This window comes from Salvelinus fontinalis, chromosome 20, assembly GCF_029448725.1.
Source record: "Salvelinus fontinalis isolate EN_2023a chromosome 20, ASM2944872v1, whole genome shotgun sequence".
Classification (NCBI taxonomy): domain Eukaryota; kingdom Metazoa; phylum Chordata; class Actinopteri; order Salmoniformes; family Salmonidae; genus Salvelinus; species Salvelinus fontinalis.
Genome location: NC_074684.1, coordinates 33546903 through 33557458, shown reverse-complemented (window position 1 = coordinate 33557458; position 10556 = coordinate 33546903).

Sequence of the window (10556 nt, the reverse complement as noted above, 5' to 3'; positions counted from 1 at the left end):
AGTTGGTTTAGCCACAGAAAAAGTTGACAAACTTCCCGCAACCCATGATAGGCTGAGATAATGAGTGGGCTGGACATGCCGAGAGATGAGTTTGGATTGGTCTGCCAAATAGCACACTTCTGTCTATTTGAGCTGGTCAGTATGTCTAGGTAATCCTGTCTAACGCAGCTTTTTTATTTATTTATCTATTGTGTAATAAAACTGCTTAAGTGTTGCTCTTCACTTTCTGGAGGACCAAGTTTTGAAATGAGTGATAATCAAGCATGGGAGATTCTCCAAGGAGATGGAGAAAACACCTGTCTCCAGATTCCATCTTCAAACTAAGGGTAACCATGGCATCTGACAGATGTGTCCATCCATGAATGATGTGCACAGGTAAGATAGTATAGCTAGCTACATTTTCAGACATTACACGTTTCTAATTTTGACAGAAAGTGGTTTCATTTCAAGTTAAAGTGTACTGCTAGCTAACGTTAACTGGCTGGCTCGCTAGATAACGTTACATGTATGATCGTATTATTTGTATCTCAGAGCCATTTGCTTGGCTAGCTGTAGCCTAATGTTAGCTAGCTAACATTGAACCTGGTTGTTAGCTACCTGCAGATTCATGCAGGGTAGTAACATCATGAGTTGGGATTATGGTTCATTGTTTACCTAGCTAGCTAGCTACATGTCTTAACAAAAGACTCCACTATGCAAGTAACCATTTCGGGTGCGTTTGTAAATTAAATCTGGACATCTTTCAGAGCACTCTCGTCTGAGTGTGCCAGAGCACAGAGTAACTGATGAATTTATGAACACTCAACACACGTTCAATATGGCCGGTGTCAGTAAACGTCGGCAAAAAGCGTAATTCAATTGTTGCCAGCAGCACAATTACAGGCACCAATGCTCTAGATAACATGAAAACAGCATAACCAGCTTTGCTTGGGCGTGTAATGTTCGGAGTGGTGTGTTCTCTCATTTGTGTCTGGAAGTAGCTAGCAAGATAGCCAATGTTAGCCAGTTAGCTTGGGTGCCGTTATGAGGTCAGAACGTTTGATGTGCGCTCTGAACGCTCCGAGAGCTAAACGCTCTGAATTTACGAACGGATAATCTGACAGCACAGTTGCAGTCACCAACGTTCTGGGTAACATAACATCTTAACCAGCTCTGCTGGGGCGAGTTATGTTCATTGAGCTGTTGTCTCATTTGTGTCTGGAAGTAGCTATCAAGTTCGCTTGGGTGCTTAACTGCTGTTGTTAGTACAGAATGCCCAGATCAACCCTTACAGAGATGGGTGTTATGGGTTTACATGACTTAATCTGTAGGTTTCCCATCAGGGTTGACAGAAAGAGATTAAAAGAAAAAAAAAAGTAAAGAGACTATCAAAATGTGTTAAGTTGTTATCTGAGAAAAAAAAAAAAGAAAAAAAAACTAAACTGTTCATGTTGGAAACTATTACTAGGTTTGTTTTGTTAATGAATTGACACCTCCTGTCCTATTTTATTAAAGGGAAGATGTTATGGGTTTAAGATGGCACAGTGATGCCATCTGTTGGTAAATGTTTATTACTGCAACTCATGTATTTATACCGGGGTGCTTGAGATACCCGGAAGTGTCATGATGTACAGAACAAGGCTGGTTACTCGCATGAATGTCTCTGTCTCGTCATTTACCATTGGAACAAACAATGGGTGGGGCTAAATCTTAAGAGGGTGTGAACGATTTTGTAGCTCTGAGTTTACTTTTATCCAATGTAAAAAACACAATTTTATTTGAGCCGGTTGGTCACATTTTGTTACGTTACAGCCTTATTCTAAAATGTATTAAATTAAAGTTTTCCTCATCTATCTATACACAATACCCCATAATGACGAAACGAGAACAGTTTTTTTTTTTATGTATAAAAAAACATACCTTATTTACATATAAAACTGAGCTCAGGTGCATCCTGTTTCCATTGATCATCCTTGAGATGTTTCTACAACTTGGAGTCCACCTGTGATAAATTCTATTGTTTGGACATGAATTGGAAAGGCACACACCTGTCTATATAAGGTCCCACAGTTGACAGTGCATGTCAGAGCAAAAATCAAGCCATGAGGTTGAAGAAATTGCCAGTAGAGCTCAGAGACAAGATTGTGTCGAGGCACAGATCTGGGGAAGAGAACCAAAACATTTCTGCAGCATTGAAGGTCCCCAAGAACACCGTGGCCTCCATCATTCTTAAATGGAAGAAGTTTTGAACCACCAAGACTCTTCCTAGAGCTGGCCACCTGACCAAACTGAGAAATCGGGGGAGAAGGGCCTTGGTCAGGGAGGTGGCCAAGAACCTGATGGTCACTCTAACAGAGCTCCAGAGTTCCTCTGTGGAGATGAGAGAACCTCCCAGAAGGAAAACCATCTCTGCAGCACTCAACCAATCAGGCCTTTATGGTAGAGTGGCCAGACAGAAGCCAGTCCTTAGAAAAAGGCACATGACAGCCTTCTTGCAGTTTGCTAAAAGAAAATTAAAGGACTCTGACCATGAGAAACAAGATTCTCTGGTCTGATGAAACCAAGATTGAACTCTTTGGCCTGAATGCCAAGTGCCACGTCTGAGGGAACCTGGCACCATACCTACCGTGAAGCATGGTGGTGGCAGCATGCTGTGGGGATGTTTTTCAGCGGCAGGGACTGGGAGAATAGTCAGGATCGAGGGTAAGAGGAACGGAGCAAAGTACAGAGAAATCCTTGATGAAAACCTGCTCCAGAGTGCTCAGGACCTCAGACTTGGGCAAAGGTTCACCTTCCAATAGGACAACGACCCAAAGCACACATCCAAGACAACGCAGGAGTGGCTTTGGGACAAGTCTCTGAATGCCCTTGAGAGGCCCAGCCAGAGTCCAGACTTGAACCGAATCAAACATCCCTGGAGAGACCTGAAAATAGCTGTGCAGAGACGCTCCCCATCCAACCTGACAGAGCTTGAAAGGATCTGCAGAGAAGAATGGGAGAAACTCCCCGAATATGCATGTGCCACGATTGTAGCGTCATACCCAAGAAGACTCGAGGCTGTAATTGCTGCCAAAGGTGCTTCAACAAAGTACTGAGTCATGGGTCTGAATACTAATGTAAATGTAATATCAGTTTTCACATTTTTATAAATGAGCAAAAAAAATGTTTTTACTGTTTTGCTTTTGTCATTATGGGGTATTTTGAAAATGTTGGAATAAAGCTGTAACGTAACAAACAAAAAAGAGGCAAGGGGTTTGAATACTTTCCGAATGCACTGTCCAGGCTACATCACATCCGGCCGTGATCTGGAATCCCATAGGGCAGCGCACAATTGGCCCAGCGTCGTCCAGGTTTGGTCCGGGGTATTGTAAATAAGAATTTAAATAAATAAGAATTTGTTCTTAACTGACTTGCCTAGTTAAATAAAGGTTTGTACAAACTTTTACCAGTAATGTGGCATCTGCAAAGGACAAGAACCGAATATAGCTAGTTGAATGTAGCTAGTCGAAGTTAGCTAGTCAATCCAGCAACTCCAGACGTTAGAGTAGCTTTGCAGCTTCCGGTTTCATTTCCAAAATAAAAGTCTAGAACTTGTTTTTGAACTGCGTTCTATAATGACGTTATACCAGTCGATGGCGTAGTATAGGCCTGGGCCTTCAGCAAATGACTTGTGTGTGAAAGATAGACACAGAAGAGCCTGGTCTAGAATCACCACCTGAGCTGCAACATAGAAAGTATTTATGATTTAGGCTTGGTCTATTCCACTATCTAAATATGCCATGCTGTTGTGTTATTTAATGACCATATCATTTCATAATATATTTTTATAGCCGTGTAGGGATACTGTGGTGACCATGTAAACTAATGAATCACACTTTGTCTAATATTTGGGAGCACGGACTGTTGGCCTTATATTAGGCCTTTTAGACTGTTCTATTAGTGAATTCCACTCTGTATGTAGGCTCGTTATAGCCATTTGCGTTACACAACCCCATCACAAAGAGGCTATATCCATATCAATAAATGAGACAAAACTAAATATCAATTAAGTCTTGGCTATAACCTGTCCTGAGCCAAATAGTCAAGTGGTCCCAAATGGTCAAGACTATTTACAGCCTATTCTTATTGCCAGATTAGTTTTCCCTATAAGCCACTGCACGTATGTGTTTCACTATTTTGTTAAAAATGTATTTAGAGGCAATATTTAGAGGCCTGTGAGCTAGGGTCTCTTTTTAAAGAGAGCCCTATAATAAAAACACAAATAGTTCTAAAATTTTTCCTCAATACACCAGTCCCCAAAATGATAGCCTAAATTGCAATGCCTACAAGTTCAAGGCCTATTTTTTTTTTTTTTGGATAGGTCTAAATTAAACATTGAATTATTAAAGTGATAGGCTAAAGAACTTTGGATAGGCTAAAGAACTTCAGCACATGGTATTCAATAAACACATGGATGCATGGCTTCAGAAGGACATCTTCTGAGACTGAGGGGTGTTTTTCCAAAAGCGCATGGTGCTGTGGTGCTGCATGGAGATCACAAGCTCTTCAACTGGACAGCGATGGAGGGAATAGCCTGTATGGAGACTCCCTAAGACCACTGCAACATAATTCATGTAAGCTTATGCCAGACGTAGCCTACGTTTAACCTCTCCCTTATGTTCATGACCCGATTCATATAAATCATGTCAATTGGTTTGTACATTAATTTGAACCCAACTACAGAATATGCTTTGGCAAGATTTTGAGTGATGAAATTATATTAAAATATTCTGTAAAAAAAATATTTAGAGTGACAAAGACTCCAGAGGTCATACATAATTAATAGATTCACTAAACATTTATTATAATTCTGTTTCATTATTCCTGGTAGATACTACTTGTAATGATTCATTATTCCTGGTAGATACAGTTGAAGTTGGAAGTTTACATACACCTTAGCCAAATATATTTAAACTCAGTTTTTCACAATTCCTGACATTCAATCCTAGTAAAAAATCCCTGTTTTAGGTCAGTTAGGATCACCACTTTATTTTCAGAATGTGAAATGTCAGAATAATAGTAGAGTGATTTATTTCAGCTTTTATTTCTTTCAATACATTCCCAGGGGGTCAGAAGTTTACATACACTCAATTAGTATTTGGTAGCATTGCCTTTAAATTGTTAAACTTGAATCAAGTTGGGTGAATTTTGTCCCATTCCTCCTGACAGAGCTGGTGTAACTGAGTCAGATTTTTAGGCTTCCTTGCTCACACACGCTTTTTCAGTTCTGCCAACAAATTTTCTATAGGATTGAGGTCAGGGCTTTGTGATGGCCACTCCAATACCTTGACTTTGTTGTCCTTAAGCCCTTTTGCCACACCCTTGGAAGTATGCTTGGGGTCATTGTCCATTTGGAAGACCCATTTGCGACCAAGCTTTAACTTCCTGACTGATGTCTTGAGATGTTGCTTCAATATATCCACATCATTTTCCTACCTCATGATGCCATCTATTTTGTGAAGTGCACCAGTCCCCCCTGTAGCAAAGCACCCCACAACATGATGCTGCCACCCCGTGTTTCACAGTTGGGATGGTGTTCTTTGGCTTGCAAGCCTCCCCCTTTTTCCTCCAAACATAACAATGGTCATTATGGCCAAACAGTTGTATTTTTGTTTCCTCAGACCAGAGGACATTTCTACAAAAAGTACAATCTTTAGCCCCATGTGCAGTTGCAAACCGTAGTCTGGCTTTTTTATGTCGGTTTTGGAGCAGTGGCTTAATCCTTGCTGAGCGGCCTTTCAGGTTATGTTGATATAGGACTTGTTTTACTGTGGATATAGATACTTTTGTACCTGTTTCCTCCAGCATCTTCACAGGGTCATTTGCTGTTGTTCTGGGATTGATTTGCACTTTTCGCACCAAAGTACGTTCATCTCTAGGAGACAGAACGCGTCTCCTTCCTGAGCGGTATGACAGCTGCGTGGTCCCATGGTGTTTATACTTGCGTACTATTGTTGTACAGATGAACGTGGTACCTTCAGGTGTTTGGAAATTACTCCCAAGGATTAATCAGATTTGTGGAGGTCTACAATTTGTTTTCTGAGGTCTTGACTGATTTCTTTTGATTTTCCCATGATGTCAAGCAAAGAGGCACTGAGTTTGAAGGTAGGCCTTGAAATACATCCACAGGTACACCTCCAATTGACTCAAATTATGTCAATTAGCCTATCAGAAGATTCTAAAGCCATGACATAATTTTCTGGAATTTCCCAAGCTGTTTAAAGGCACAGTCAACTTAGTGTTTGTAAACGTCTTACCCACTGGAATTGTGATACAGAGAATTATAAGTGAAATAAATTGTTTAAGTGGTTGAGAAACGAGTTTTAATGACTCCAACCTAAGTGTATGTAAACGTCCGACTTCAACTGTACCTCTAGATGGGTAATTTTAGACAATGAGAATGACAGATCTATAACTCTAATAATTTCTATGTGAATTTGGTCGAGTCGCCCAAAAAAGTGACATATTGCATCTTTAATAGTGGACAAGTAGACTTCTAGCACAGATACTGGATATAATGATGAGATGCTTTCCTCTCCGCTCTAACATTGGGATTCGTAGTCCACAGGGCGGAACGGCAGGCTGTGAAGCTCCCTCATATTCCTATCTTTGGATTGGTAGATACATTTTGTTATTTTAATACATTTTTAAATATCCGATGTGGGGTATTGACGTCACAGCCTGTAATCAGTAGAGAGTGAGATGCTATGCTACTAGCCTCATGTACATGCATAGACCACCTCGAATTTCAACAGAGAAGGTGTTATGCTAGCCTCATCAAATTAAATCACAATTTATTGGTGACATACACATGGTTAGTAGATGTTAATGCGAGTGTAGCAAAATGCTTGTGCTTCTAGTTCCGACCATGCAGTAAAATCTAACAAGCAATCTGACAAATTCACAAGAACTATCTTATACACACAAATGTAATGAATAAGAATATGTACATATAAATATATGGATGAGTGACGGCGTGCGGCACAGTCAAGATGCAGTAGATGGTGTAGAATACAGTATATATATGAGGTGAGTAATGTAGGATATGTAAACATTATTAAAGTGACGTTATTTAAAGTAACGTGTGATACCTTTATTAAGTCTGTTTATTTAAGTGGCCAGAGATTTGAGTCTGTTTGTTGGCAGCAGCCTCTCTATGTTAGTGATGGCTGTTAACAGTAGCTGTTTTTCAGTCTCTTGGTCCCAGCTTTGATGCACCTGTACTGACCTCGCCTTCTGGATGATAGCGGTGTGAACAGGCAGTGGCTCGGGTGATTGTTGTACTCGATAATCTTTTTGGCTTTCCTGTGACATTGGGTGCTGTAGGTGTGCTGGAGGTTAGGTAGTTAGTGATGCGTTGTGCAGAACCCGCTACCCTCTGGAGAACCTTGCAGAAATTCTTGGTTTGTGCAAACCCACCCTTGCATCAGCAGTCTGGATGGCTGGTCTCAGACTACCCTGCAGGCCACCATGGCCTTTTTATATATTTTTTAATTTATTTATATATATATTTTGTTTGCCTTCACCTCCCTTATCTCACCTCACTTGCTCATATTGTATATAGACTTATTTTCACTGTATTATTGACTGTATGTTTGTTTTACTCCATGTGTAACTATGTGTTGTTGTATGTGTCGAACTGCTTTGCTTTATCTTGGCCAGGTCGCAATTGTAAATGAGAACGTGTTCTCAATTTGCCTACCTGGTTAAATAAAGGTGAAATAAATAAAATAAAAAAAGGTGAAGAAGCCGGATGTGGAGATCCTGGACTGGCGTGGTTACACGTGGTCTGCAGTTGTGAGGCCGGTTGGACGTATTCTCTAAAATTATGTTGGATGCGGCTTATGGTAGAGAAATTAACATTACATTTTCTGGCAACAGCTCTGGTGGAAATTCCTGCAGTCAGCATGGTAATTGCATGCTCCCTCTAAACTTGAGACATCTGTGCCATTGTGTTATGTGACAAAATAACACATTTTAGTAGCCTCTTATTGTCCCGAGCACAAGGTGCACCTTCGTAATGATCATGCTGTTTAATCAGCTTCTTGATATGCCACACCTGTCAGGTGGATGGATTATCTTGGCGAAGGAAAAATGCTCACTAACAGGGATGGAAAGACATTTGAAGACCAAATTTCTGTGAAATAAGCTTTTTTTACATATGGAAACATTCTGTGGGATCTTTTTATTTCAGCTCATGAAACATGGGACCAACACTTTACATGTTGCATATATATTTTTGTTCAGTATAGATCAAATAAACATCACCTATCAAATTGCAATACTTTTTAATATTGTCTAAATTCGACACTCTCATTTTCACCCATACAAAAACACATCACTTGCTTAATAATTTGGCCGTGGCTACAAAGACTGAGTTTTCGCCCCCGCCCCTCCCCCTCCCCCTCCTAGAGGAAACCTCTTTTCTCAAAGCTAAGAATCCAGATCTTGGGAAAATATGAGGTGGGAAAATATGTTTTGAACAGTCATCCAACTCAGAATTCCAAGTCGGGAACTCGGGCCTCTTTCTAGAGCTCCGACCTGAAGATCAATGACGTCATGATTCAACAGTTCCCAGTTGTCTTGAAAGCACCATAAATCCAGAGAATGCCAGACTTTGATGACAAAATTTGCCCACGAAGGACCGTCACACCACCTTCCTGTTCAAGTGAGCACAGCACAACAAGGTGAGTCCAGAAATGTATTGTATGCTGCTGCGTAAATGATGTAATATGACAGGGAGATATGTATACTGTAGCTAAGAAAGTAATACTAAGTGTATGTTCGTTGCTCATGTGCCTCACCCTAATAATTTGGTCCCTTTTCTCCTCATAACTTAACCTACTGTTCTGACTTGGTGGTGCAAATTTAGCCTATAGCCTGTTTTAGAGAAATGTCATCGAATATTGTAAGAGCTTTCATTGTCTGCTTATATGCACTTATACACGTGGTCCCGTGTGGCTCAGTTGGTAGAGCATGGCGCTTGCAACGCCAGGGTTGTGGGTTCAATTCCCACGGGGGGACCAGGGTTCAATTCCCACGGGGGGACCAGGATGAATATGTATGAACTTTCCAATTTGTAAGTCGCTCTGGATAAGAGCGTCTGCTAAATGACTTAAATGTAAATATGCCCCCTTTTATTTATCCTACCGTTCTGACTTGGTGGTGCAAATTTAGCCTATAGCCTGTTTTAGAGAAATGTCATCGAATATTGTAAGAGCTTTCATTGTCTGCTTATATGCCCCCTTTTATTTATCCTACCGTTCTGACTTGGTGTACAGGGAGAAAACTGTAAGAACGGCCCATGTTCTGAATTTTGTCACTGTACATTTCAAAAGTGCTGAACAAATAGTTATATTGACTACGTCCCTCCTAGCTCGCTCAATAATGTCTTAATTGAAATTGCCTCTTATCCGTTCGTCGTCCCTTATGCCATAGTTTGCACCTCTGAATTGTCAGTCGAAACCACATTTGTTTTAAGCAAGTCAGTCATATCTGCTATGTTACTGTATTTGTATTTATTATGGATCCCCATTAGCTGCTGTCAAAGCAGCAGCTACTCTTCCTGGGGTCCAGCAAAATTAAGGCAGTTTATACAATTTTAAAACATTACAATACATTCACAACACAGTGTGCCTTCAGGCCCCTACTCCTCCACTACCACATATCTACAGTACTAATACCATGTGTATGTACAGTGCGTATGTTATCGTGTGTGTATGCATGTCTGTGCCCATGTTTGTGTTGCTTCACAGACCCGCTGTTCCATTTATCTGTTTTTTTAAATCTAATTTGACTGCTTGTGTCAGTTACTTGATCTGGAATAGAGTTCCATGTAGTCATGGCTCTATGTAGTACTGTGTGCCTTCCATAGTCTGTTCTGGATTTGGGGACTGTGAAGAGACCTCTTGTGGCATGTGTTGTTGGGTATGCATGGGTGTCCAAACTGTGTGCCAGTAGTTTAGACAGACAGCTCGGTGCATTCAACATGTCAATACCTCTCATAAATAAAATTAGGGATGAAGTCAATCTCTCCTCCACTTTCAGCCAGTAGAGATTGACATGCATATTATTAATATTACGGTAGCTCTCTATACATCCAAAGGCCAGCCGTGTTGCTCTGTTCTGAGCCAATTGTAATTATCCTAAGTCCTTTTTTATGGCACCTGACCACACGACTGAAGAGTAGTCAAGGTGTGACAAAACTAGGGCCTGTAGGACCTGCCTTGTTGATAGTGCTGTTAAGAAGGCAGAGCATCGCTTAATTACAGACAGACTTCTCCACATCTTAGCTACTACTGCATCAATATGTTTTGACCAAGACAGTTTACAATCTAGTGTTACTCCAAGCAGTTTAGTCATGTCAACTTGCTCAATTTCCACATTATTTATTACAAGATTTAGTTGAGGTTTAGGGTTTAGTGGGTGTTTTGTTCCAAATACAATGCTTTTAGTTTTAGAAATATTTAGGGCTAACTTATTCCTTGTCACCCACTCTGAAACTAACTGCAACACTTTGTTGAGTGTCGCTGTAGTAG